The following is a 13,913-nucleotide window of genomic DNA, read 5'->3' on the forward strand; positions in this document are numbered from 1 at the left end:
ATCTATGTACATGAATAAATTACAGTTAAGCCTGGGATTCTATATCCTAGCTTTAAAATTCACTGAAAAACAAAACTTCATTACAAATACCATATACATGGACCAGTGGAATAAAACAGAAAACCCAGAAATTAATTCAAACACCTGTAGTTGACTAATTTTGACAAAAGAACCAGATAGGAAAGAGGAGTCTCTTCAATAAATGTGCTGGAGAAACCAAATTCTACATACAAAGGAATGAAACTGGGTCCTTGCAGGAGACACAGAAGCCTATTCCAACTGATGAAAGATCAGAATGGAAAACCATACTGATCATACTTAAAGCCAAGAGGAAAACATGAAGAGAAGTCTCCAGAGCATCACCTTGATAATGAACTTTTTTGGCTCAAGTCACAAAGACAAAAATAACAACATTAGCTATATCAAACTACACAAACTTTCTGCAAAACAGAGGAAATAACAAAACAAAATAGTACCATATAGATTCAGAAAAAACATTAAAAAGCATGTGTCAGATATCCAACACTTATAAAGATGTTTTTATTCATTATATAATATAACCCCATAATAGAAAAATAGGCATTCTTTTTATAATGAACAAAACATTTGTATAGACAACTCTGCAAAGAACACATAAAAATCTAACTGTGTTGAATCTCAACAGTATACCACCTAGCTTCCTTGCCCAGCACTTTAAAAAAGAATGCATACCGATATTAAAAATAATTTCAATATTGACTTAACGAACAATTCACTTACTTTTCGTTCTACTACTTAGATGATGTCATGTTTTACGTTTAAAAAACTGCTTACACTTGGAATTTATGCCTATGTGTTTTATATAGGAATTTTTTTAATCTCTAAGTTGGTGAAAAGTTTGATTTCAACATTATTCATTTAAAAGTATATCATTGACCTAGCAATTAATTTTTTTGAGACAGGTTCTCACTTCATAGCCTAGATAGCCCAGAACTCACTATGTAGACCAGGCTGTGTCAAACTCAGAGATCTACCTGCCTCTGCCTTCTGAGTGCTGTTATTAAAAATGTGAGCCACTATACCCAGCCCTCTCATAATTACATTATATGTTTAATCTCCATATGCTTTTGAGTCTTTTGAACTCATTTTATCCACACATTAGCATGAATATGTAATCCCAGATTCCAATACACCTTGGCCAGATGGGCAGCCAAGACAGAATTTCTGAAAGCCCGTGAGTAATTTAGCCTGGAATATGCAGGTCATCACTAGAAACAAGGGAAAGACCCTGCCTCAACAATAGAGAGCAGAAGGGCTGAATCTGGAACATTGTCCACTGAGCTCCACATACGTGCTATAGAACAACAGGCACTCCATACATTTATGTACACGCACACAAACTGTGAACATACATGAAATAAATACTGCTTTCAAAGAAAGAAAAAAAAAGAGTGCCTGCCAAGAATAAATCCCCAATGACCTAATTTCCTTCCACTAGTTCCTCTCCCTACCCCAACATTCCTACACTGTCCAATAGCACCATGGGCTGGTGGCTAAGCCTTCTACACATGAGGCATTAAGGAACAATCTAGATCCCAATTATAATAGTACCTGTGTACCAATATCACACTGTTTTATATTGTGTTTTAATGTCTGGTGAGGTCAGTTCCCCTCATAGCTTTCTGTTCTTTTTACCCTGGCTGGTATTTGAGTATGCTAATTTTCCAAGGGATTTTCTGAAGGAACTTGGGGACTTCATGGGGACACTTACTAGCTTTGTTACAGAGATTACAAGAAATTTGCAAATGAATCCTGGGAGTCAACAGGGGATATCTTGCTATGTTCTCAAGTATTCTATTGAGTGTCCCAAAAGCACATTAAAATGTCCTCAAATATGGTTTTCTCATTTCTTGTGGAATTTCCTAAAGCATTTTTCTTCCCTTATTTCTACTAAGTTAGATTTTTCTCTACCTTTACTATTTTCAGCCCATTCTCTTTTTTTGTGGCTATGAAACCTCTTTATTTCTAGATGTTAATTTTAGAGCCTGCTGTAAAGAACTTCTTTAATTGAGCAACTTGTTTAAAGCTCAACAGCTATTTAGTAGTAAAACCAATACTAACCAATACCTATATCACTATTCATTTTATTACTAAATTCTGGGTTGAGGGTTTGAGGGAGTAGGGAGAGTGATGTGGGGTCCCCCTATGCAGCCCAAACTGACTCCAAACTCAAAATCCTCCTGCCTCCATCTCCTGAGAGCTGGGATTATAAGCATGATCCTCCACAGCTGGTTCTGGAGTGAGTTTAGGGGGCTATGTTAGACATACAGATATTATTTGGTTTTTGTCTCTTTATATATAATTCAATCTTACATGCACAAATCCCGTTTTTGAACTTAATAAAACTTAAAGTGTCTGAGACATCATAAAAAGAAAGTATCAATAGTTCAATTTAAATAAAGATCTGAGCTGTTATGTACTATTATGTTGAAATTTCTAAACACAAAGCTATACAGCTGTGTATGGTAGGTAATGCCTAAATCCTACCATTTGAAAGCCTGAGGATCAAGGACTGTTATGAATTCTAAGCCAGTATGGGATATACGGTGTCCTGAAAACTAGTTATTATAAAAGACATAAAAACAATACCTGAAAATATGCTAGTATTCCTCTTGCCTGAACTAGTGTTTACAGGTTCTAAGCAAGTGGTAGTTCATCAACCTAAAAACACAGAGGATAAAAACATCTACAGCCATTTATTAATGCAGAGCTGGGCATCAGAAATGGAGAGATGGAGCGTGTGGATGGTTCAGTTGAATCTTCCACCAGGTTTCACTGAGGTGGTATTGAAACAGGGTCATCCAAACATGTAAACAGATGGAAACCAGAGTGACTGGCCTCAATCATCCCCCATCACTGTGTGACCTCACACACCATCTCTTGCCTGATGACTTCAGCACCTCAGCTCATGGCTCCTGGGGAAAATGTTTCAAGAAGGCCAGCTAGAAATAGCACCTCTAGCCACTAGCCTCAGTGCCCCTCCTGTGATACGCCATTGTTCAAACCCACTGTGGGGCAACACTCTAGTATTCAAACCCACTGTGGGGCAACACTCTATTATTCAAACCCACTGTGGGGCCCACCCAGATCAGTTTTCAACGGAGTCGATGTTTTCTTCTAAGAAGTTGGAGTGGTATGACATGTATAATACATTCTGCCACACTGAATTATGAGTCAACATTAGCATTTCAAAGGAGAGTTTAAGCACAATTACATCAAAATGATCTGAGAATTAAGCCAAAAGTATTCGTTATCTCATTTTAATCAGACAAGATATAGAGCGTTTAGTTAACTTTAAACTTAGATTAAAAATGCTAGCTTTTTTATTGTTGGTTTGGTTTTGTAACTATCATGCAACATTTAGGAGATATTTTTCTCCACCCCTCCCCCCAAAAAATATTCATTTGAAGTCAAGTTGAGTGAAGCATTCTTCATTTCGACTTGCTAAATCTGGCAACCCTCTCCCAGACTAACTTGGGTTCAAGGAACGGTTGTTTCTACCTAGTGCTCAGTTTGGGGAATGGGGTGCACTGATCGTATTATCATTGTTCACATCCGCCTGGGTGGTGATCCAAACTGTTATCTGAAGCTGTTCCCTGCCTGGAACGGACATAGATGTCGATGTTTTCCATGTCTGCTGTGGATTACAGAACACTGCCTTTGTGGGTCTTTGGTTTCCCAGTTTTCTCTTTAAATCTCTCAGCTGTGCAGGAGCTGCTCCCCTGGCAGCAGTTCTGTTTCCTGACAGGCAACATTAATTCATTTTCACATTCACGCTGACATCACTTCCCTTGCTGTCTAACAACAACAATCATGGTGAAAGCCTATTTGGAAAACAGCTTGACGGAACAGCTGTTTTATCTGCATTACGCCTCTAAAGCTTTCTCTAATTTGGGGAAAAGAAATGCCCACAGCCACAGGAACATTGCAGCCCAGGTATCAAGGGTACCCTACACTTTTCTGACTTATTATCCTACTAACACAACTAATAAATAAACTATTTACACCAGTTTTCTATAATTCTAATCAAATTACTAAAATGTTCACCATTTCTTTCCAAAGCTGTCTAACCAGGGTGACGTGCAGCGGCTTTCCCATTATTGCAGAAATTCCGCGGCTGTATCACATCCCTGACGTCCGTTAAAGAATAACTTAAGTCTTACCTTTGTGTGGAGTAACTAGCTGTTGTGTAATCCATTCTGTCACCGAATTTAGATCTGAGACTTTAATGCTCACCAAGAACATATTTAGCATCATCTTCTTCCCCTGCTACAGACAAGTATAAGTTGTGATGACTCACCAGAATTCTGGTTGCCATGGGAACTATCAGAGTGATACTATTACTTGTAAGAAATGGCCCGGAAGCCGGGCGGTGGTGGCGCACGCCTTTAATCCCAGCACTCGGGAGGCAGAGGCGGGCGGATCTCTGTGAGTTCGAGACCAGCCTGGTCTACAATCTACAAGAGCTAGTTCCAGGACAGGCTCCAAAGCTACAGAGAAACCCTGTCTCGAAAAACCAAAAAAAAAAAAAAAAAAAAAAAAAAAAGAAATGGCCCGGGTAGCAAGCTCTCGGGCCTCTGCATCTAATTCCTGGGGAGGTCCTGTTTTCTTCTTTCACTGTTACAATAGAGGGTAGAGAGGACTGTACAGTGTTAACTTTACAGATACTGTCTTCTCTTTCCTTAAGACCAGAACCTCATCAATGACCCATGCCCTACCATGAGAAGTTATGTGCTCAAAGAAACAGCAGAGACCAGTTGATAGCTAACCTGGTACAGACAAAACTCAGGTCTTCTTTAGTGTAAGTCAGTCAGAAAATAGTATGTCCTGGCCAGGCAGGTGGACAGAGAAAGGCAGTGGTAGCACAGGTGCCTTGAGGGCCACCCTTAAGTGAATGTTAGAACAGTCTTAATATTGAACCAACTCAATGCCCAACAAAATATCAGTCCTCGTGGCATCTGTAAGCCACTGTGATAAGTCACCTGAATCAAACATATGAGATAATAAATTTTATTGGGTAATCACATTGAGTCAAGATATCCTGATTCTAACACTCAAAGTGTTCTCACTGAACATTGACGGAGAATGCAGGACCAGTTGAAAGGTAAAACAATGCCTTTAACCTTTCTGACAAGCCTAGGCTCTGTCCAACAGGCATTTAGTCCAGCAAAGTGGTAGTTTCCTGGTCATTTAGTTTACCTTGGGAGAAAAAATCCTGAGCCACAAATCAGAGATAGACAATATTCTATCATGTGGTATAAGTCAACATGGTGTGAGCCAGTGAGCTATATGACCCTCTTGACTTATCTGTTTTACCAACATACCTCAGAGTTCTGCCACTGCTCATGTCAGAAAGTCTAAGCACAAACATGGACTCTGTTGGTTCCACCTAAATTCAGTTTCTAGTGATGTCAGGATTCTGCCTCATTTTTCGGTCTTCTCCCTCTGTTTTTCATTCAGTCAGGCTTTATGCCAAGTAGGTCAGCAACTCCCAACCAATCCAATTTTAAATAATGCTTTGTTTTCTTTTGGTTTTTGAGACAGGGTCTGACTATATAGCCCTGGCTGTCCTGGAACTTACTTTGTAGACCAGGGTGGCCTCAAACTCAAAAAGATCTGCCTGTCTTTGCCTCCCAAGTGCTGGGATTAGAGAAGTGTACCACCATGTCTGGCCAATTTTAAATATTTCTTAATGCCAACTATAAAGAACATGCCCTCTATGTTGGCATCTATGTAAATCTAGGAAAAGGATCAGATGTCTTTGATCATAGTCTTGTTCAATGTAAGAGTGATCTAAAGGTTGGAAGGTGTCCCCTTAACATGACTGTAACTTGAAAATAGGGCCTGCCAGGTAATACAAGTTACATGGTGGCAGTAGGCTGGGTCCCTAAACCCATGAAGCTGGGATCTTATAACAAGAGAAAGAGATATCGGGACTCTTTCGTCATCTGAGCATACCAAAGAAATGCCCCATGGACAGATGGGAGCAACCTACAATATAGGTGAAGTCTTAAAGTAAAACCTAATTTTGCTGACATTTTGACCTTGAACTTCCTGACCCCAATAATTATGAGAAGGAAAAGTTTTTATGCTTAAACTGCCCAGTCTTTGGTCCACTGCCATGACAACCTGGCGTGACTGGTATGGAAAGGAAGCCATTTATTTTAAACATTGGAAGCTAGAGAAATGGCTCAAGAGTTAAGAGCAGCTACAGGTCTTTTTCTTAGCACTCACAACAGGCAACTCACAACCACCTGTCACTCCAACCCCAGGGGATCCACCACCTGCTCTGGTCTCTACAGGCATTGCATTCATGTGCGCAGTGCACACAGACACACACACATACACAAAATTAATAATAAAATAAAATCCTTTTTAAAAGAAAATGAAAGTTAGAATCGGTGTGTGCTATAGATTTAAAAAAAAAATACAAAGATCCTACCTTTCCTAACTACCAACAAAAAAAACTTCCAGTCTGCACATCTTGTTTCCATCTCTGTTGTCATTATAAAATACACTAACAAGAGCGACTTAATGGAGAAAGAGTTTAATCTGGCTCACAGTTCCAGAGGGAAACTCGTCCACCATGCTGGAGTAATAAATCATAGCAGCAGAAGCAGGAAGCTAGCCTGTCATATTCCATCAGCTGCTCAGAGGCTGAAAGCAAACAGGAAGTGAGGCTGAACCATCAAACTTCAAGACCCATCCCCACTGAGATACTTCCTCTAGCAAGACTCTACTTTCCAAAGGTTCCCTATAAACTTCCCAGACAGCACACTAGCTAGGGACCAAATATCCCAATGCCAGCGCCTGTGGGGCCATTTCACAATCTACTCACAGCACTGTGCTTGAGTTAGTGCAGTTAAACCGAGTGTTGGTATCCAGGCCTTTGAAACCATGCCCTCTAGCTTTTTCCTATCTATGATAGATATTTTAGAAGTCACCAATTCATGATGATACAGGAGACCAGGCTAGCCTGGTCTAAGACATCCTGCTTAGAGCAGAGTCTCCCAATCCAAAAGAGACAGGGTTGTGAACAAGAAGATGCTTTCCTTTTAGAAACTAGGATTTCTGTATTTGTCTCCACTTGCAGCTAAGTCTAACCTTAAGAGACTGCCAATATGGAACTCAACTACCAAACGAAAATAGCATGCTGAGTGAGAAAGTTAAAGAGTTCTAAAGTCTCCAGAAGGATAGCTATCTGATAACTGCCGCACAACTCACTGAACACGGAGAAGTCAAACTGGTGCCTACATAGAACCTTCCCCCCCCCCCCGCCCCATCTTTTGCATGGGAAGATACTCTGCAGGTTACCAAAAGAGAAACATAAACACCCACCCTTCCACAAAACCTTTGATGTAAAATCTGACCTATATGCAATATATGCTAGGGCAATAGTGGCACAAAGTTTGTGAAAGTAGCCAACCAGTCTCTGATTTGACCTAAGGCTCACTCTATGAGGTAGAACCCAGACCTGAAACTGCTTGGGTGACTAAGAACCAGAGAACTAGACAGCCCAGAGACATAGGGTAAAATGAATACTACTGATCTAAAGGGGGGGGGGAAGACAAAAGAAGAAAAGAAACAATAAACAGATACCTAGTGATATTCTGCTATACTCATAGATCTGTGCCTTATCCTGTCATCATCAGAGAAGTTTCCTCCTGCAGCTAATAGGAAGAAATAAAGAGACCCACAGCCAGACACTATGCAGAGAACACAGAGCTCTAAATGGGATGTCTTCATCAAACCCCTCCCCTCGGAGTTCAGGGAATCCTCTAGAAAAGGAGGTGGAAAGAATGGAAGAGCCAGAGGGAACAGAGACCACCAGGAAAACAAGGCCTCTGAATCAACTGAGCAAACCTCATATGAAAGAAAGGAAGAGAGGGAGGAAGGGAAGAAGGGAGGGAGGGAGGGAGTGAGAGAGGGAGAGAGGGAGGGAGAAAGGAAGGAAGGAAGGAAGGAAGGAAGGAAGGAAGGAAGGAAGGAAGGAAGGAAGGAAGGAAGGAAGGAAAAAAGGAAACTAATAACCAGAGAGCAAAACAGATTACAGGGACAGCAGAGCCACACAGTGAGGGAACCCAGTTCCCTCATGATATCATCAAAAGGATGCCCTCTTCTGAGTTAACCCAGGAGCCCTGGAAAGGAGTTGTGGGACAGGAATATGTGTGGGACTGTCTTAAGGAGACAGAAAAAGTGGGAACGAGTCAAGAAAGGCTGAAGAGCCAACTGAATACAAAACAAGTGAATCTCCAGGGAAGGAAGGCTGAACAGACATGGCCACAGCTGTCTGGACCAGTGAACTACCAGCGGCTGTCAGAGGCCTCCAATTCTCCCGGGAACAGGCTTTCCCTGGGCTGTGCACTGATACTGTCTGGGTGCAGAAAGCACAAGCTCCAGGGCAATGCAGAGAGAATATTCTGAGAAAAGCCACAGTGGGTGTTGGTGAGTCAGGCTCTCCAAGGATAGAGGTCCCCAAGGCACATTCTCACGGTCATCACAGCCTCATTTTGAAGCTTTACTCCTCCCCTCTTTGGCCTTATTATATAGATAACAGAACCACATTGATTTAAGCCAAAAGATATCCTGACTTATCTGAGTCATCAGACATCATACAACAATAAAGTCGATCACAAGGAGAATATAGCAAGTGATATTTGTGTTTGTCTAATGGATTAGCTATGAACTATATTAGAGATGTTGACAGAAGTGATGTCATGAATAAATCCACATTTATAATAGAATGTTCCAGTATCTCTCTCATTGATTTATATTTTAACCAAAATCATATTAATAATGACATGGAGGAATTAAGCATCCTCATTAGTAAATTTTAGTCATCCAAAAGAACTCACTTCATTGCACATAAAAGACAACACAGGGCTGGGGATTCAACACAGTTTGTAGAATGCTTGTCTGCCATGCAGTATTCCTAGATTCAATCCTCATTGGGGGGCATGGTGCTGCGTGCTTGCAACACCAGCATTCACGACGTGAAAGCAGGAGAATCAGAAATTCAAGACCATCCTTGTCAGCAAAGCAAGTTCAAGGCCAACCTGGGCTCTATATGAACCTGAATTAAAAGGGTTGGAAGGGAGAGACTTGAAAATAAATACAAAAGAGCAAGAGCCAATGAAAACGAAATAAGCAATGTGTACTTTGGGCAAGTATATAAAGGAAAAGTGTGTTGCCTACTTTCTTGGTAGAATGTATTTACATATGTTTGGACTTTTCGAAGACTGTATTGAGAAATACGAAACAAAAGACAAAAACACATCAAGTATACCTTTTGGTAAAATAGCATATACATAAATCTATAAAGTGATAGAGAAATGTTTATGCTGAAAAGCCACACCCTCTCACCACCTCATTCTGGACATCAGTATTCCTGGATCCCCAGAGCAACCCCACAGCCTATCCTAACCTCACTTGCATTAGCCATCTGGTTGTAACCTCTATTATTTGAGATAAGGTACTTATTCTTCAACTCTTTATTGATCAGTTTTATTAAATTGCCTATTAATGTAATAACACCACAGTTTACAAAATTGCAAACATTTAATATGTTTCCTAAGTATCTTGCGAGGCTATGCATAGGTGGTATAGGTAAATTTGATAGGGAACTGTATTTTATATGTAGTATTTGTTCTATATTTTAAGATTTATTTTTTGTTATATGTATATTAGTGGTTTTGCTTACATGTGTGTATGTTCACCATATGCATGTCTGGTGGCCACAGAAGGCAGACTATGTTACCCTTGGAACTGGAATTACAGAGAGTTGTGAGCTACCATATGAGGGCTGGGAACCAAACCCAGGTCTTCTGAAAGAGCAGCCAGTTCTCATTAACACTAGCCATCTCTCCACCCCCCAATGCTGTCTTACGTATTTTATTAAAAATTTGATTATCACTTCATTAACTTTGTACCATAGCCCTTGAACCTCACTTTGAAGATGAGGATGTTTATCTCCTTAACCCTTCTGCATCTCCAATCACCTCAGCTTCATGAGGGTATTTGTATTTTCATGTCGTCAAACTTCTTTTTCAAGGTCTGATCATTCATTTGTTACTCTTTTTTTTCTCTTTTTTTTCTTTTTTTTATTTTTTTTTCCTCATTTTTTTTATTAAAGATTTCCATCTCCTTCCCTCTTCCTCCCCCTTCCCTCCCCTCACTTCCACCCATACCCTCTCTCCACCCCTCTCCAAGACAAAGAGCCATCAGGGTTCCCTTCACTATGTTAAGTCCAAGGTCCTCCCAGCTCCCCCTATGTCCAGGAAGGTGAGCAACCAAACTGGCAAGGCTCACAGTGAGCCCGTCCATGCCGTAGAGTTCATGTTCATTGCCGTTGTCCTTGGTTTCTCAGTCCTCCTCCACCGTCAGCCACCAGAGAGTCCGGTTTGGTCCCCTGTTCCATCAGTCCCATTCCAACTGGACTTGGTGGTCTCCCGTTAGATCTGTCCCACCGTCTCAATGGGTAAACGCACTCCTCACGGTCCTGACTTCCTTGTTCATGATCTCCCTCCTTTTGCTCCTCATCAGGACCTTGGGAGCTCAGTCCAGTGCTCCTATATGGGGCTCTGTCATTTTCTCCATCCAATGCCAGGTGAAGGTTCTATGGTGATATGCAAGATATTCATGAGTATGGCAATAGGATCTGGACATTTCTGGCACCCACTCCTCAGCTGCCCAAGGACCTAGCTGGGGGCGTCTTCCTGGACACATGGGAACCCCTCTAGAGTCAAGTCTCTGCCAACCCTAGAATGGCTCCCTTAATTAAGATATATAATTCCTTGTTCCCATATCCGCCCTTCCTATATCCCAACCATCCTATTCCCCCAAGCTCTTCCCATCCTCCACTTCACACTTTTCTCTCCCCATTCCCCCAACCCCCATCCCACCCCACCCCCAAGTTCCCATTTTTTGTCCGGCAATCTTGTCTACTTCCAATATCCAGGAGAATACCTATATGTTTTTCTTTGGATTCACCTTCTTATTTAGCTTCTCTAGGATTTTTTACGAATTATAGGCTCGATGTCCTTTATTTATGGCTAGAAACCAATTATGAGTGAGTAAATCCCATGTTCATCTTTTTGGGCCTGGGTTACCTCACTCAGGATGGTGTTTTCTATTTCCATCCATTTGCATGCAAAATTCAAGACGTCATTGTTTTTTACCGCCGAGTAGTACTCTAATATGTATATATTCCACACTTTCTTCATCCATTCTTCCACTGAAGGGCATCTAGGTTGTTTCCAGGTTCTGGCTATTACAAATAATGCTGCTATAAACATAGTTGAACAAATGCTTTTGTAATATGATTGGGCATCTCTTGGGTAAATTCCCAACAGTGGGATTGCTGGGTCCTGGGGTAGGTTGATCCCAAATTTCCTGAGAAACCTCCACACTGCTTTCCAAAGCGGTTGCACAAGTTTGCATTCCCACCAGCAATGGATGAGTGTACCCCTTACTCCACATCCTCTCCAGCAAAGGCTATCATTGGTGTTTTGATTTTAGCCATTCTGACAGGTGTAAGATGGTATCTCAACGTTGTTTTGATTTGCATTTCCCTGATTGCTAAGGAGGTTGAGCATGACCTTAAGTGTCTTTTGGCCATTCGAACTTCTTCTGTTGAGAATTCTCTGTTCAGTTCAGTGCCCCATTTTTTAATTGGGTTAATTAGCATTTTAAAGTCTAGTCTCTTGAGTTCCTTATATATTTTGGAGATCAGACCTTTGTCTGTTGCAAGGTTGGTGAAGATCTTTTCCCAGTCAGTAGGCTGCCTTTTTGTCTTAGTGACAGTGTCCTTTGCTTTACAGAAGCTGCTCAGCTTCAGGAGGTCCCATTTATTCAATGTTGCCCTTAATGTCTGTGCTGCTGGGGCTATACATAGGAAGCGGTCTCCTGTGCCCAAATGTTGTAGAGTACTTCCTACTTTCTCCTCTAACAGGTTCAGTGTGTTCAGTTTGATATTGAGGTCTTTAATCCATTTGGACTTGAGTTTTGTGCATGGTGACAGACACAGATCTACTTTCATTCTTCTACAGGTTGACATCCAGTTATGCCAGCACCATTTATTGAAGATGCTTTCTTTCTTCCATTGTGTGCTTTTAGCTCCTTTATCAAAAACCAGGTGTTCTGCCGGGCGGTGGTGGCGCACGCCTTTAATCCCAGCACTCGTGAGGCAGAGGCAGGCGGATCTCTGTGAGTTCGAGACCAGCCTGGTCTACAAGAGCTAGTTCCAGGACAGGCTCCAAAGCCGCAGAGAAACCCTGTCTCGAAAAACCAAAAAAAAAAAAAAAAATCAGGTGTTCATAGGTTTGTGGGTTAAGATCTGGGTCTTCTATTCGATTCCATTGGTCGACTTCTCTATTTTTATGCCAATACCAAGCTGTTTTCAATACTGTAGCTCTGTAATAGAGTTTGAAGTCAGGGATGGTAATGCCTCCAGAAGTTCCTTTATTGTATAAGATTGTTTTAGCTATCCTGGGTTTCTTGTTTTTCCATATAAAGTTGATTATTGTCCTCTCAAGATCTGTGAAGAATTTTGATGGGATCTTTAAGGGGATTGCATTAAATCTATAGATTGCCTTTGGTAGGGGATCAAGGGGATTCGAATTGGAAAGGAAGAAGTTAAACTTTCGTTATTTGCAGATGATATGATAGTGTACATAAGCGACCCGAAAAACTCCACCAAAGAACTCCTACAGCTGATAAACTCCTTTAGTATCGTGGCAGGATACAAGATCAACTCCAAAAAATCAGTTGCCCTCCCATATACAAAGGATAAGGAAGCAGAGAAAGAAATCAGAGAAGCGTCGCCTTTCACGATAGCCACAAATAGCATAAAATATCTTGGGGTAACCTTAACCAAGGAAGTGAAAGACCTATTTGACAAGAACTTTAAGTCTTTGAAGAAAGAAATTGAAGAGGATACCAGAAAATGGAAGGATCTCCCTTGCTCTTGGATTGGGAGGATCAACATAGTAAAAATGGCAATACTATCATTTGTTACTCTTAAAGACTTGCTTTTGACTGGGCTTAGACTTAGAAGTAGAAGCTCTCAGTGAGGCCTGCCTATGTCTCCTGGCGATCTGTTCCTGGTGCTTTCCTATGGCTTTCTTCACTCTCTTGGCTACAAGTTTGGCGTATTCTGCAGCCTCTCCCCTGTTTTCCTTGGTGCATTTTCAGAGCAATACCTTGATGTTTGTGTTTCAGGATATGTAAAGATTAAAGAAAAAACTGAATTTTTTGGTGCATTGGTCCTGGGCTTTTTTACTCTCTTTAAGGTCTTTCTGAGAAAATATTAGTGGACATTAACTTCTCTAGAGAAATTGAAAAGTTTTCAAATTCTGCTAGCTCTTTTGGGACCACTGAGTCACAGGAGAGTTTGTTAGTTCAGAAATATTCTTCTTTATTTTTTCTTATAATAACCAAGTAGAGAATACTCAGATTGGCATCCACACTGATTCCAGAACAGACTCTCACTTCTTCTCTCCAGGATCTATAGATCCTAGATCTATAATAAAAAAAAAAACATTACTAAACAGCAGCCACACCTTGCCATCAGTCAAGACGATTTGCCCCATGGGAAACCCTTGTGTGTCGTAGCTACCACTAACTTGGGCCACATAACCTTGCTACTCTTCACCCAGGGTTTCTTCTTCCCCAGAGCAGCTTAAGAAGCTGTAGCCATATGAATCTCATAGCAAGTAGGAAGCTTGCCATCATGGCCCCTCCAAAGAATTTCTGACTTCTGGTGTCTGGGAAGAAGATATTCAGCTTCATCTCAACATGGTCTACCACCTAGGAGGCAACATGAGAAAGGATGCCAAACTTTTTTAACTTGCATTTTTAAACAACAACAAAAACTA

This window comes from Arvicola amphibius, chromosome 5 (assembly GCF_903992535.2).
Source record: "Arvicola amphibius chromosome 5, mArvAmp1.2, whole genome shotgun sequence".
Lineage (NCBI taxonomy): Eukaryota > Metazoa > Chordata > Mammalia > Rodentia > Cricetidae > Arvicola > Arvicola amphibius.